The sequence below is a fragment of the Pongo pygmaeus genome, chromosome 17, assembly GCF_028885625.2.
Source record: "Pongo pygmaeus isolate AG05252 chromosome 17, NHGRI_mPonPyg2-v2.0_pri, whole genome shotgun sequence".
NCBI lineage: Eukaryota > Metazoa > Chordata > Mammalia > Primates > Hominidae > Pongo > Pongo pygmaeus.
The window spans coordinates 31,190,299-31,202,535 of NC_072390.2; the positions used below are offsets into that span (position 1 = coordinate 31,190,299).

General features: G+C 39.3%; 1 protein-coding gene across 6 annotated transcripts in view; it reads left to right on the plus strand.

The window, feature by feature from the left end:
- The window catches only part of DLGAP1 (DLG associated protein 1), a 977,987-nt gene that overhangs the window by 374,779 nt on the left and 590,971 nt on the right, over positions 1-12,237 (plus strand). The gene's annotated exons all lie outside the window — the stretch shown is intronic.

A 12,237-nucleotide genomic window follows, 5' to 3' on the forward strand; every position in this document is an offset into this window, starting at 1 on the left:
AAGGGGTCCAGTTTCTTTTTTTTTTTTTTTTTTTTTTTTTTTAGACGGAATCTCCCTCTATAGCCCCAGGCTGGAGTGCAGTGGCGCAATCTCAGCTCACTGCAAACTCCGCCTCCCGGGTTCACGCCATTCTCCTGCCTCAGCCTCCTGAGTAGCTGAGACTACAGGAGCCTGCCACCACACCCAGCTAATTTTTTGTATTTTTAGTAGACACGGGGTTTCACCGTGTTAGCCAGGATGGTCTTGATCTCCTGACCTTGTGATCTGCCTGCCTCGGCCTCCCAAAGTGCTGGGACTACAGGCGTAAGCCACCGTGCCCGGCCAGGAAGGGGTCCAGTTTCAATTTTCTGCATATGGCTAGCCAGTTTTCCCAGCACCATTTATTAAATAAAGAATCCTTTCCCCATTGCTTGTTTTTGTCAGGTTTGTTGAAGATCAGATGTTTGTAAATGTGTGGCATTATTTCTGTTCCATTGGTCTATGTGTCAGTTTTGGTACCAGTACCATGCTGTTTGGTTACTGTAGCCTTGTAGCAGAGTTTGAAATCAGATGGTGGGATGGCTTCAGCTTTGTTCTTTTTGCTTAGGATGGTCTTGGCTATATGGGCCCTTTTTTGGTTCCACATGAATTTTACAGTAGTTTTTTCTAACTCTACGAAGAATGTCAATGGTAGTTTAAGGGAATAGCATTGAATCTGTAAATTACTTTGGGCAGTATGGCCATTTTCACAATATTTATTCTTCCTATTCACGAGCATGGAATGTTTTTCCATTTGTTTCTGTCCTCTTTTATTTCCTTGAGGAGTGATTTGTAGTTGTCCTCGAAGAGATCCTTCACATCCCTCGTAAGTTGTATTCCTAGGTATTTTATTCTCTTTGTAGCATTTGCAAATGTGAGTTCATTCATGATTTGGCTCTCTGTTTGTCTATTGTTGGTGTATAGGAATGCTTGTGATTTTTGCACATTGATTTTGTATCCTGAGACTTTGCTGAAGTTGCTTATCAGCTTAAGGAGCTTTAGGACTGAGATGATGGGGTTTTCTAGATATAGGATCATGTTATCTGCAAACAGAGACAGTTTGACTTCCTCTCTTCCTATTTAAATACGCTTTATTGCTTTCTCTTGCCTGATTGCCCTGGTCAAAACTTCCAACACTATGTTGAATAGGAATGGCGAGAGAGGGCATCCTTGTCTTGTGCCAGTTTTCAAGGGGAATGCTTCCAGCTTTTGCCCATTCAGTATGATATTGGCTGTGGGTTTGTCATAAATGGCTCTTGTTATTTTGAGATATCTCCCTTCTATACCTAGTTTATTGAGAGTTTTTTAACAGGAATGTTGAATTTTATTAAAGGCCTTTTCTGTGTCTATTGAGATAATCATATGGTTTGACAGCCCTCTTCAGAGGGCTGGAAGGAAAAAATCAACTCAGAATTCAGGTTAAATACCTCCCAAAACCACAGCAAATAATAACTTTTTCAAACAAATGAAAGGTAAGAGAATTTACTGCCAACAGACAGTGCTACAAGAATGGTTAAAGGCGCTCATTAGGCAGAAACAATCTATAACAGAAACTTGGATCCTCAAAAAGAAATGGGAAAGTTGAAGATATGTATGTTTGTAAATGTGTATACACACACACACAAACACACACACAAAGGGAAATTATGTGAGGGTAAATAAAAGGACACCTTTCTTAATGTTTAGTCATGCTATGAGATAGTTGACTGTCTAAAGGAAAACTAGTAGCATTGTGTTGCTGGTTTATAGCATATGTAAAGGTAAAATTTTTGACAACAGCAGCACAAAAGATCAGAGAGAAACACTGGAAGTATATTGGTGTGAGACTCCTATATTATATATAAAGCAGAATAAAATTATTCAAGGATAAACTACAAATAATGATGAAAGTATATCATAAATGCAATAGGAAAAAATCTATATTTAAAATTTTCCTATAGGAAATGTTTTCTATAGGAAAAAAATCAATGTTTAAGAAATATAAACAAGAGATCAATAGTTGAGGAAAAATAGAATGATAAAAATAATTTAATTAAAAAAACAGAAAAAGAGGGAAAGGGGAAAGACTAACAAACAGAACAAATAGAAAACAGCTAGCCAGATGTTAGATTTTAATCTAAACGTAGCAGTGACACAAATGTCAATAGTCTCAACATAAATCAAGACAGATCATGTCAACTCAAAAAAAGCAAAGCCCAACTACACAGTTCACATGAAACCCATTTTAAAATAAAGAAATAGGTTAAGAGTAAAAGGATGAAAATATGTATATATGTCATTTAAATATATATAGCACATAAATGTAAAAAAAATACACCATGTAAATGTTAATTAAAATAAATATATATATATATATGCTGAGACCAGCTCTGTCGTGGAGACCCTAACCCAGTGGCACTAGAGGAATTAAAGACACACATGCAGAAATATAGAGTGTGGAGTGGGAAATCAGGGGTCTCACAGCCTTCAGAGCTGAGAGCCTTGAACAGAGATTTACCCACATATTTATTGACAGCAAGCCAGTCATAAGATTTACTAAAAGTATTCCTTACAGGAAATAAAGGGATGGGCCAAAATAAAGGGATGGGTCTGGCTAGTTATCTGCAGCAGGAACATGTCCTTAAGGCACAGATCGCTCATGCTATTGTTTGTGGTTTAAGAACGCCTTTAAGCAGTTTTCCGCCCTGGGTGGGCCAGGTGTTCCTTGCCCTCATTCTGGTGAAACCACAACCTTCCAGTGTGGGCATCAGGGCCATTACAAGCATGTCACAGTGCTGCAGAGATTTTGTTTATGGCCAGTTTTGGGGCCAGTTTATTTACAGATTTGGGGGCCTGTTCCCAACATATATATAACCACTGGAGCATTCTATAATCTCCACCTTTCAAATAAATGAATTTGGCAGAAACAACCTTCTTCTGAGATATATATATGTCTCAGAATGTGTATATATATATATATATATGTGTATGTATGTGTATATATGTGTATATATATGTGTGTGTATATATGTGTATATATGTGTATATATGTATATATATATCTCAGACAAAGTAGACTTCAGAACTAAAATATTAATGAGGTTACAGAAGAGTATTAAATAATGATGTGTATGCACCTAACAACACATCTTCAAAACACATAAAGCAAAAACTAATAGAACTAAAAGGAGATATAAACAAATCCACAATTATAATGGAAATTTTAACACTTCTCTCTCAGTAATTAATAGAACTAGTAGACAGAAAATCAATAAGGATATAGAACTTAACGACACAATCAACAAACTTGACCTGACTTAAAAAGAATATACATTCTTTTTAAGTGCATATGGAACATTCACCAAGAGAGATCATATTGTAGGATATAAAACAAACTTCAACAAATGTAAAAGAATCAGAAACATACAAGGTATAGTCTCTGACTGCAATGAAATTAAATCAGATTAAAAAAACAGAAAAACAGAAAAATTTCCTAATATCTTAAAATTAAATAACACAGTGCTAAGTAACCCGTTAAAAAGTTACAATGGGAATTTAAAAATCATTTGCAATGCAATTAAAATGAGAACACAAGATATCAAAACTTGTGGGAGACACAGCTAAAGCAGTGCTTGTAGGAAAATTTATAGCATTATATGCTGACGTGAATTGAATAAGTTTTCAGTCAACTTGGTTAACTAAGGTAATTAGTAATAATGCTGTTTTTATTTAGCACCTTCCTGTTTAGAGCACAGTTTTTTTCATACTTTGTTATTAGGTCTTTACACAGAGGTGATGAAGACGAAGAGAGCAATTGAATGACTAAATCTAAACCAGCTTTTGTGCTCTTCTGGGATGCCCTTTTAACCTTCTTTTTCGCAAATTTGATCCAGCAGCTTCCCAAAGTCCTTCCTCACCCCACCCCCATCCTACCACATGCTTATCCTGCTCTGTTCCCATGTCAAAACTTTATCACAGCTCAGATTGTCCCCACACCAGAGAGAAGCAGAGTTGGACATTCTATAATCTTCACCTTTCAAATACATGAAAGGTAGTTATTTGACATGAACAACCTCTTTTTCTGTTTCTGCCCAGCTTAGGTTTTATTTATGTTACCAATTTATTAAGTCAAACCAAGTTGAGAGCAAAGTCAATAATCACTTTCAAAAGAAGTCCCCACAGTAAGCAAAATAGAGATAATTGAACAATCAAAAGGAAATGAAAATAGAAAGAGCTGTGAAATATTGGAAGAAGAGGGAGTTAGGTCAGAGACATCAGCAAAACTATAACTTCAGATTGCTTGACTGGACCAGATAAGTGTGTTCTGAGGTTATCTAAAGAAATTCATCTGTGTTTAAAGGGGAAAAATACATTTTGTTTCCTTCTGGGACAAAGACGGAACTCAAGCAGGGTGAGTTGTCAACAAGAAGTCCTGTGATTTGAAAGCTACATCAAAGGAACACAGACTTGTAAAGTTTGTAAAACAGATATTGGCAGTTAGAAGGTTTTGCTCTCAAAGTATTTCCTTTCCCTGGGTCAGTCGAGTCTATTTCTAAAAATACTGTGTGACAACTCTGGATGTAGACTAGATCTAAATTTAGTCTTGCCTAAAATGTAAAGAAAGTTTCTCCTGTGATAAGGAGGGAATAAAGGCTTCCTAGGTAACAAACTTCTGACTTAAGCAGGTTTTGCTGAAAACTTAAGCAGGTTTTGCTGAAAAGGAAGCAGATTCCTCAGTGAAGATATTAGCATGTAAGTGAATCAGATGCTGATGCATATAATCACTGCTTGGTGGAAATAATCAAACCCCAAGACCACCCACATTTTTTTTCTGCCTTGGTGACTTGTCTGTGCAGTAAATAATTAGCTTCTTGATTTTTTAAAAAGGCTGACAATTAGAAAGATTCTGCAAATAGTATTTCCCCTGACCTTTTTTATTTACCCACTTAATTCTGCCATTCAGTTCCACCAAGACTGCCTGTCCTGCCTCGGTCATTTTCTTTTGGTATATATAAAATAATATAGAACAATCCATTCTATTTTCATGCCACATAAGTACAGAAAACCTCCCTGGTTCATAGACTTGCAATCTGCAGTTTTGAGTGTGTGATGTGTTCCCCGTTAACCGTCCTGGACTTATCTGATGCCTGCTCCTTGCAGCATGCTCTCTTTGATTTACAGTCAATCATAAACAACAAAACTTAAAAAGAATAAAATGTAGGGGAGGAAAGGCTTTCCTTCACCTTCCTAGGGTCCCTTGGCTGGGTCTAAAAATCAAACTGACAAAGACAGATTGATAGGGGAAAAGCATGCTAATATATTTAATAAGTGTTGCCTGACATGGGAGTCTTTATCAGGAAAAGAAAGCCCAAAGAAATAAGTAACCCCATGTATTTTTATGCTAAGTTTGGTAAATAAGTAGATAATCGTGGAGAAGTAAGATTAGACAAAGGGAGAATGATCTAATGGCAATAAACCGGAGGGAACTGAGCAAGGCCTGTTTGTGCAGATTCTTCTGTGTCCCTGAGTCTTAGAGATAACGATGCTCCTGTCCTGTGGGTAGAGGGTGGACACCTCTCACACGAGGGTCATAGGAGAGAAGGAAAAAGGGGTAGGAGAAGGTCAGAGAGACTTTCCTGCTTCTGTGCTTTTCTCAAATTCTTTCAGCTTAAAATATTAAGTATGCCAGGGGGCTATTATCTGGCCCTTGTTCTGAGCCCTGTGAAAAACAAATCTAAATTTTTAACAATGGAAAGATTGTTAAACAAGTTATGGTAAACAATCATTTTTCTTATAAGGAAAAGCCTTAGTATAGTTAAATGAAAAGAGTAAAAACCTACAGGATTCAAATTCAAATCGTGCATGCTACTATAACCACTGCGTGCTGCAAGTCATTATACTAAGACACCAGGTTGCAGCAGAGAAGGAAATTTAATCACAGGGCTGCTCAAAGAGGAGATGGGAGGAAACCTCAAGTCCATCCTCTTGAGGAGTTTGGGGGCTAGGATTTTTAAGGGTTTTGGGAGATTGTTCCCACTCCATCCCGCTTCTGGCTGCCATCCATCTTCTGGAGCTACTTCCACCACTCAATAAAACCTTGCACTCATTCTCCAAGCCCACGTGTGATCCGATTTTTCCAGTACACTAAGGCAAGAACCCCGGGATCAGAAAGCCCTCTGTCTTAGAGATAAGGCAGAGGGTCTAACTGAGCTAATTAACACAAGCCACCTGCTGATGGCAAAGCTGAAAGAGCACCCTGTAACACTTGCCCACTGGGGCCTCGGGAGCTGTCAACACTCAACCCTAGACGCTACCATGGGGTCAGAGCCCACGCTCCCCATGACCTGCTCGTCTGCATGCTCCCCCTAGGAATTTTAACTCTAGGGCACCAAAGAAGCGAGCCACACCCCATCACATACCCTGCACGGAGGATAAGGGAACTTTTCTAGTTTCACGAAGTAACTTTCAGCAACAAGGAAATGGATCAAAGTACAGCATGATTAATGCTTCATTATATTTCTGTCCAAATTCTTGGTAACCCTGTAAGAATGGCTTCACTATGATTCCAATTAGAGAGTTGATAGATATCAGTAGAAATAAAAATATATACTGATGCATATATAAATGTACTTTAAAATGATATATACCAAAATGTTTTCTCTACTTGGTTAATTACATGTAATTTTTTTCATATTTTCTGCAGGAAACATTCATTACTTTTATAATAAAGAAAAAGACACACTGTTTTTATAGAAACAGAAAGATGAGAATGGAGTAGAAGTGCTTTGTCCCTAATGTAACCAGCAGAAATTAAAACAAAATATTACAAAACAAAACAAAATTAAAGTCATTTGGTCAAAAACCAAAACAGCAGAATTTATAAGATCAAATCCCTGGTAGTGCATAAATCCTTACAAACACTTATGTGGAATAATTGGGGTGTTCCTTCTTTGAACAACTTTCTACTCTACCCCCTACCAATAGTAGGAATCACATGTACATTTATCTCTTCATTAGCAGAAATGATCAGAATTTCTGACTTTTGAGTTTGAAACCTTCGGGGGATCATAGCCTGAAGCGGCCATGGCAGTGAAGGGAGCTACATAACTAGCAAGGCCCTGTGCAAAATGAAAAGGCAGGGCCCCTTACTCAAAAATTGTTAAGGATTTCAGGGTAGCTACAGCAGAGCATTAAACTAAGCTTGGGGTCCATGTGCATTACAGCAAACACATGGGGCCCCGTGTGACTCAGCAGCTGGCACATCAATGAAGCCAGCCTTAGCAAAGAAGCCAGACAGACCTCAACTGGAATCTTTCTTGTTCTGACACCAGTTGCCTGAATTTCACAACTTACTTAACCTGTCAGTCCCTCAGTTTCCCCATCTGCAAAAATGGAGTGTAGGGGCCAAAGGAAAACTTCCCCTTCATCCTATGAAGGGTTACTGAAAAATCAACTCAAAAAGTCAGGTTAATAGGAGAAAAGATATGCAAACTTACTAGCATGCATGGTGGGTGGATCGCCGAATGATTACCCCACCATGGAACGGGGTACTGATGGTTATACCCTTCTTTTTTTTTTTTTTTGAGACAAAGTCTCACTGTGTCACCCAGACTGGAGTGCAGTGGCACAATCTCAACTCACTGCAACCTCTGCCTCCCAGGTTCAAGTGATTCTTGTGCCTCAGCCTCCCGAGTAGCTGGGATTTCAGGTGTGCGCCACGATGTCTGGCTAATTTTTTTTTTTTTTTTTTTTTTTTTTTTTTTGAGATAGAGTCTCGTTCTGTCGCCCAGGCTGGAGTGCAATGGTGCAATCTCGGCTCACTGCAACCTCCCCCTCCCAGGTTCAAGGAATTCTCCTGCCTCAGCCTCCCAAGTAACTGGGATTACAGGCATATGCTGCCACGCCCAGCTAATTTTTTTGTATTTTAGTAGAGACAGGATTTCACCATTTTGCCCAGGCTGGTCTTGAACTCCTGAGCTCAGGCAATCCACTTGCCTTAGCCTCCCAAGGTGCTAGGAGTACAGGCGTGAGCCACCACACCCGGCCTTTTTGTATTTTTAATAGAGACAGTATTTCACCATGTTGGCCAGGCTGGTCTCAAACGTCTGACCTCAGGTGATCCGCCCACCTCAGCCTCCCATAGTGCTGGGATTACAGGTGTGAGCCACTGCGCCGGGCCTATATACCCTTCTTCTTAAGGAAAAGGGAAATGGGAAAGTGTGAATGATTTTAGGAGTGTAGTAAATGATTTTTAGGGAAAAATGACTAGACTTGAAGAATATACAATGGCCTGGGACAAACTCTATTGGGCCCACAGAGCAGACAATGGCTGCTAAATGATTCTCTTTAAAATACCAAATGGGACCAAAATAGAAGGCAATGGTTGACGACAAGTTTGTCCTGGTGTGTTGACAGACTTCAGTCTTTCTTCCTCCAATATGAGTTAAGTTAATGAAAACTCAGGGAAGGGACCAAGGTAGTTGTTGGCTTCTTTGGCAGGTCTGGACTATAAGCAGATGAGACAACTTCATCCCTTACTTTGGGAGAGAGAGAGGATTGAAAGGTGGGTGAGGGATGGGTCAGAGAGACCTTGTGACTTCTTCAGTTCAGCATGTCAAAGCACCATATTTTGGGGTATCAGTTTCTGAGCCCCAACAGGAGGCACACTATAGGAGTCTTATACAAACAGAGTAAGAAATATAAGAAAATTCCTCTTTTTCACTTGGCTCCTCTGAAGGTTTGTTGGAAGGCCAACTGACAAAGGCAGATTATTATTATTTTTTTTTTTTTCCTGAGACGGAGTTTCACTCTTTTTGCCCAGGCTGGAGTGCAATGGCACAATCTCGGCTCACCACAACCTCTGGCTTCTGGGTTCAAGCAATTCTCCAAGGCAGATTAATTTTTTAAAAGAAAAGGCATTCAGCTGGGCACAGTGGCTCATGCTTCTAATCCCAACACTTTGGGAGGCTGAGGTGGGTGGATCACCTGAGGTCAGGAGTTCGAGACCAGCCTGGCCAACACGGGAAACCCCATCTCTTCTAAAAATACAAAAATTATCTGGGCGTGGTGGTGCATGCCTGTAATCCCAGCTACTCGGGAGGCTGAGGCAGGAGAATCACTCGAACCAGGGAGGCAGAGGTTGCAGTGAGCCAAGATTGCGCCATTGCACTCCAGCCTGGGCTACAAGAGCGAAACTTCATCTCAAAAAAAAAAAAAAAAAAAAGGCATTCAAATCTATTAACATGCATCGGGGAGAACAACAAGGTGATGAATTCCCCTCATGGGGCTCAGAAGCTTATATATCACCTTGAGGTTACAGAAAGAATGGTGGCTCACAGGATGACCAAAAACAGGTTATAGTGGTAAACTGGGTTATCGTGGCAAGATAGGTTATGGGAGGGAGAGAAGACGAGGCCTGGCTAGCAAAGGGGGTCTTGTTCTGTAGATGAAACTTCCCAGGGAGCAGCCCGCAGAAAGAAGAGATGGTAAATGTTTCTTTTAGACCTTTAAAGGAATCAGACTCTGTTAATCTTTTCCTAGATCCAAACAAGGCCTCAGAGAAAGCCTGGCTGCATCAATGCAGATTCTCTACAGATGCAGATCTCCGCCCAACAAAAGAGAGCTTTGCAGCTATTCTCGTGTTTCCAGCCCTTCCTGAATAGCCATTTTGAAATACGTCAAAGAAGTATATTTTGGGATGAAATATTTTTATTTTCTCCAACAGAAAATAAGAATAACAAACATTCTAAAAGGTCCTGCTCATTTCTTTAATTTATATTTAACTTTATCATTAATAAAATGATAGCATTATGATTAAGAAATGATTTATTAGTTATCATTGATAAAATTTCATTAAGAGCCATAGTGTAGCACAGTGAAATAAAATTTAATATTAAATCGTGGTTCCCCAGAAGCAAATTTTATAAAGGAAAGCACTGCAATATGTCTATTTTTAGGCATAAAGAACTCTGAATCTATTGTTCCTTCCCTCACTTCATATTCTTGGTAAATAGGAACATAGCTCTTTCACTAGACGTCATCAAGCTAGATGTCAGAGACTCTGGGATGAAACCCAGAAATTTCACTCTTAACAAGCTAGTGATTCTTATCCATGTTAAAGTTAGGCAACCACACCCATATAACATCTATCTAATCACGTGGGAATAGATGAAAGATGAGTGATTTAGTAAGACCCCGAATGTATAAGGAAGAGCTTGCTTTCTGCTTCTTTTCTCTCTCCTTGACAAGGCAAGTCTATTGCTACTTCTAGGACGTAAGCAGGATTTTTTCCCCTTAACTCAAGCACCAGATCCTGAATCTGGAGAAAAGCAAACCTAAAGTGGTCCCTGGGGTTATATCTATGGGAAGAACTTACCCTCCACATACACACACTGATTTTCCTTTTAAAATATGTATATTTAATTTCAGTAGCTTTTGGTATACACATGGTTTTTGGTCACATGAATGAACTGTATAGGGGTGAAGTCTGAGATTGTGGTGCACCTGTCACCCAAGTGGTGTACACTGTACCCAACAGGTAGTTTTTTACCCCTTACCTTCTCCCACCCTCCCCACTTCTGAGTCTCCAATGCCCATTATGCCACTCACTATGCCTTTGTGTACCCATAGCTTAGCTCCTACTTATAAGTGAGAATATACGGTATTTGGTTATTTGGTTTTCCATTCCTGAGTTACTTTGCTTAGAATAATAGCCTCCAACTCCACCCAAATTGCTAAAAAAGATATTATTTTATTCTTGGTATGCTGAGTAATATTCCATGGTGTGTGTGTGTGTGTGTGTGTGTGTGTGTGTGTGTGTGTGTGTGTGTATATATATATGACATTTTCTTATCTACTAATTGGCTGATGGGCACTTTGCAATGGTGAATTGCTCACATTGCTTTTCTATCTCTCCTTGTCCCCAGCTCTCCACAAGCCAATGGATGCTGAGTGGACAGCATATGCCTAATGAGGCCAGCAGCTTAGGCCTGCCCCATCTATGCTGGGCTATCCTTAAATTTACATAGGAAGTCTGTGCTCTGATCACCCACCACCAGTGTGAGCTGGACTTCAGGTGTCTTCTGCCAATGATAATGGTTTTTTCTTCATCAAACCACACTTCTTCATCTAAGGGTTATGAACAAGAGTATCTATTTGCAAAATAGTCAAAGTTTGGGAATATAAACTGTGGCCATAAAATAGAAAAAAAATGCTAACTAGTCCATAATGGGGACTGAATCTGTGGTCTTTTTATCATTATCACAGGGCTATAAACCTGAGGTTGGCAAACCATGTCTCACTTAAGAATCCTCAAGTTTCAAGGAAACATGGACTCATTGATACATCCATTCATACCTCCCATCTTCCTCCCTTGAAACCTGATTCTCCCACCCAAGAAACATGATTGAATACCAGGTTTCCAGATTGTGTAAAGTTCCTTCAGAGTAAGTTAGATAGATGACCAGTGTTTTGTAAAATTGTAGCACTCACACTGATATATGAGTTTATAGAACCTCTTTGTTCATTTTTTATCTAAACAATGGAGGTTTTGAGGATTTAATTTTCTCTGATGTGTGAAGTGTCTAGTGCCTAATTTCACATTGATTCTTTCAGCTGTTCTGCACTTCATCAGCACTCATTTCAAGAGTAACCATAGAGAGCTATTAAAAACGTCCATTCCTGGGTCCCTCCCTGGAGATTCTCTGTGTGCTTTATGGTCATTTGTCTTACACTCGGCTATCTAGTCAGTGATTTCTATTTAAATATAAATGTGTGTAACTTCCAAAAGCTTGAAAATGTGTCAAGGGTTTTCTCAGTCACATTGGTTGTTCCAATGTGGTCCTGCCTGTCTCAGTTATTGATTGTAGGTGCTTAAATCTCTCAATATTTTAGTGTTACTGTTATCAGTTGTACAGAATAATCTTTCTAGAAGGATATGTATGAAGATAGTAAAGATTCGATCCCATTGTAACTCTGCTAAATCTCTGAAGCTTTAGTAACTTACTTCCCGAGAAGAGGTCCCATTTACCGACAGAAGTATCTGTTGTTTTCAATGAATAGAAAAAAAATTCTTAACCTTGTAAACCCCATGACATTTTCCACAGCAGTCAGACTGGTCCCCATTGTCTAAGCCATATTCCACCAGAGGCTTCAGCCTTCTGCCTATTTACACAGCCTGTTTAAATTTCTGTGAAGCAAACTGGCACTTTCTATGGTTCAGAGCTCTTGAGTACCGAGTGC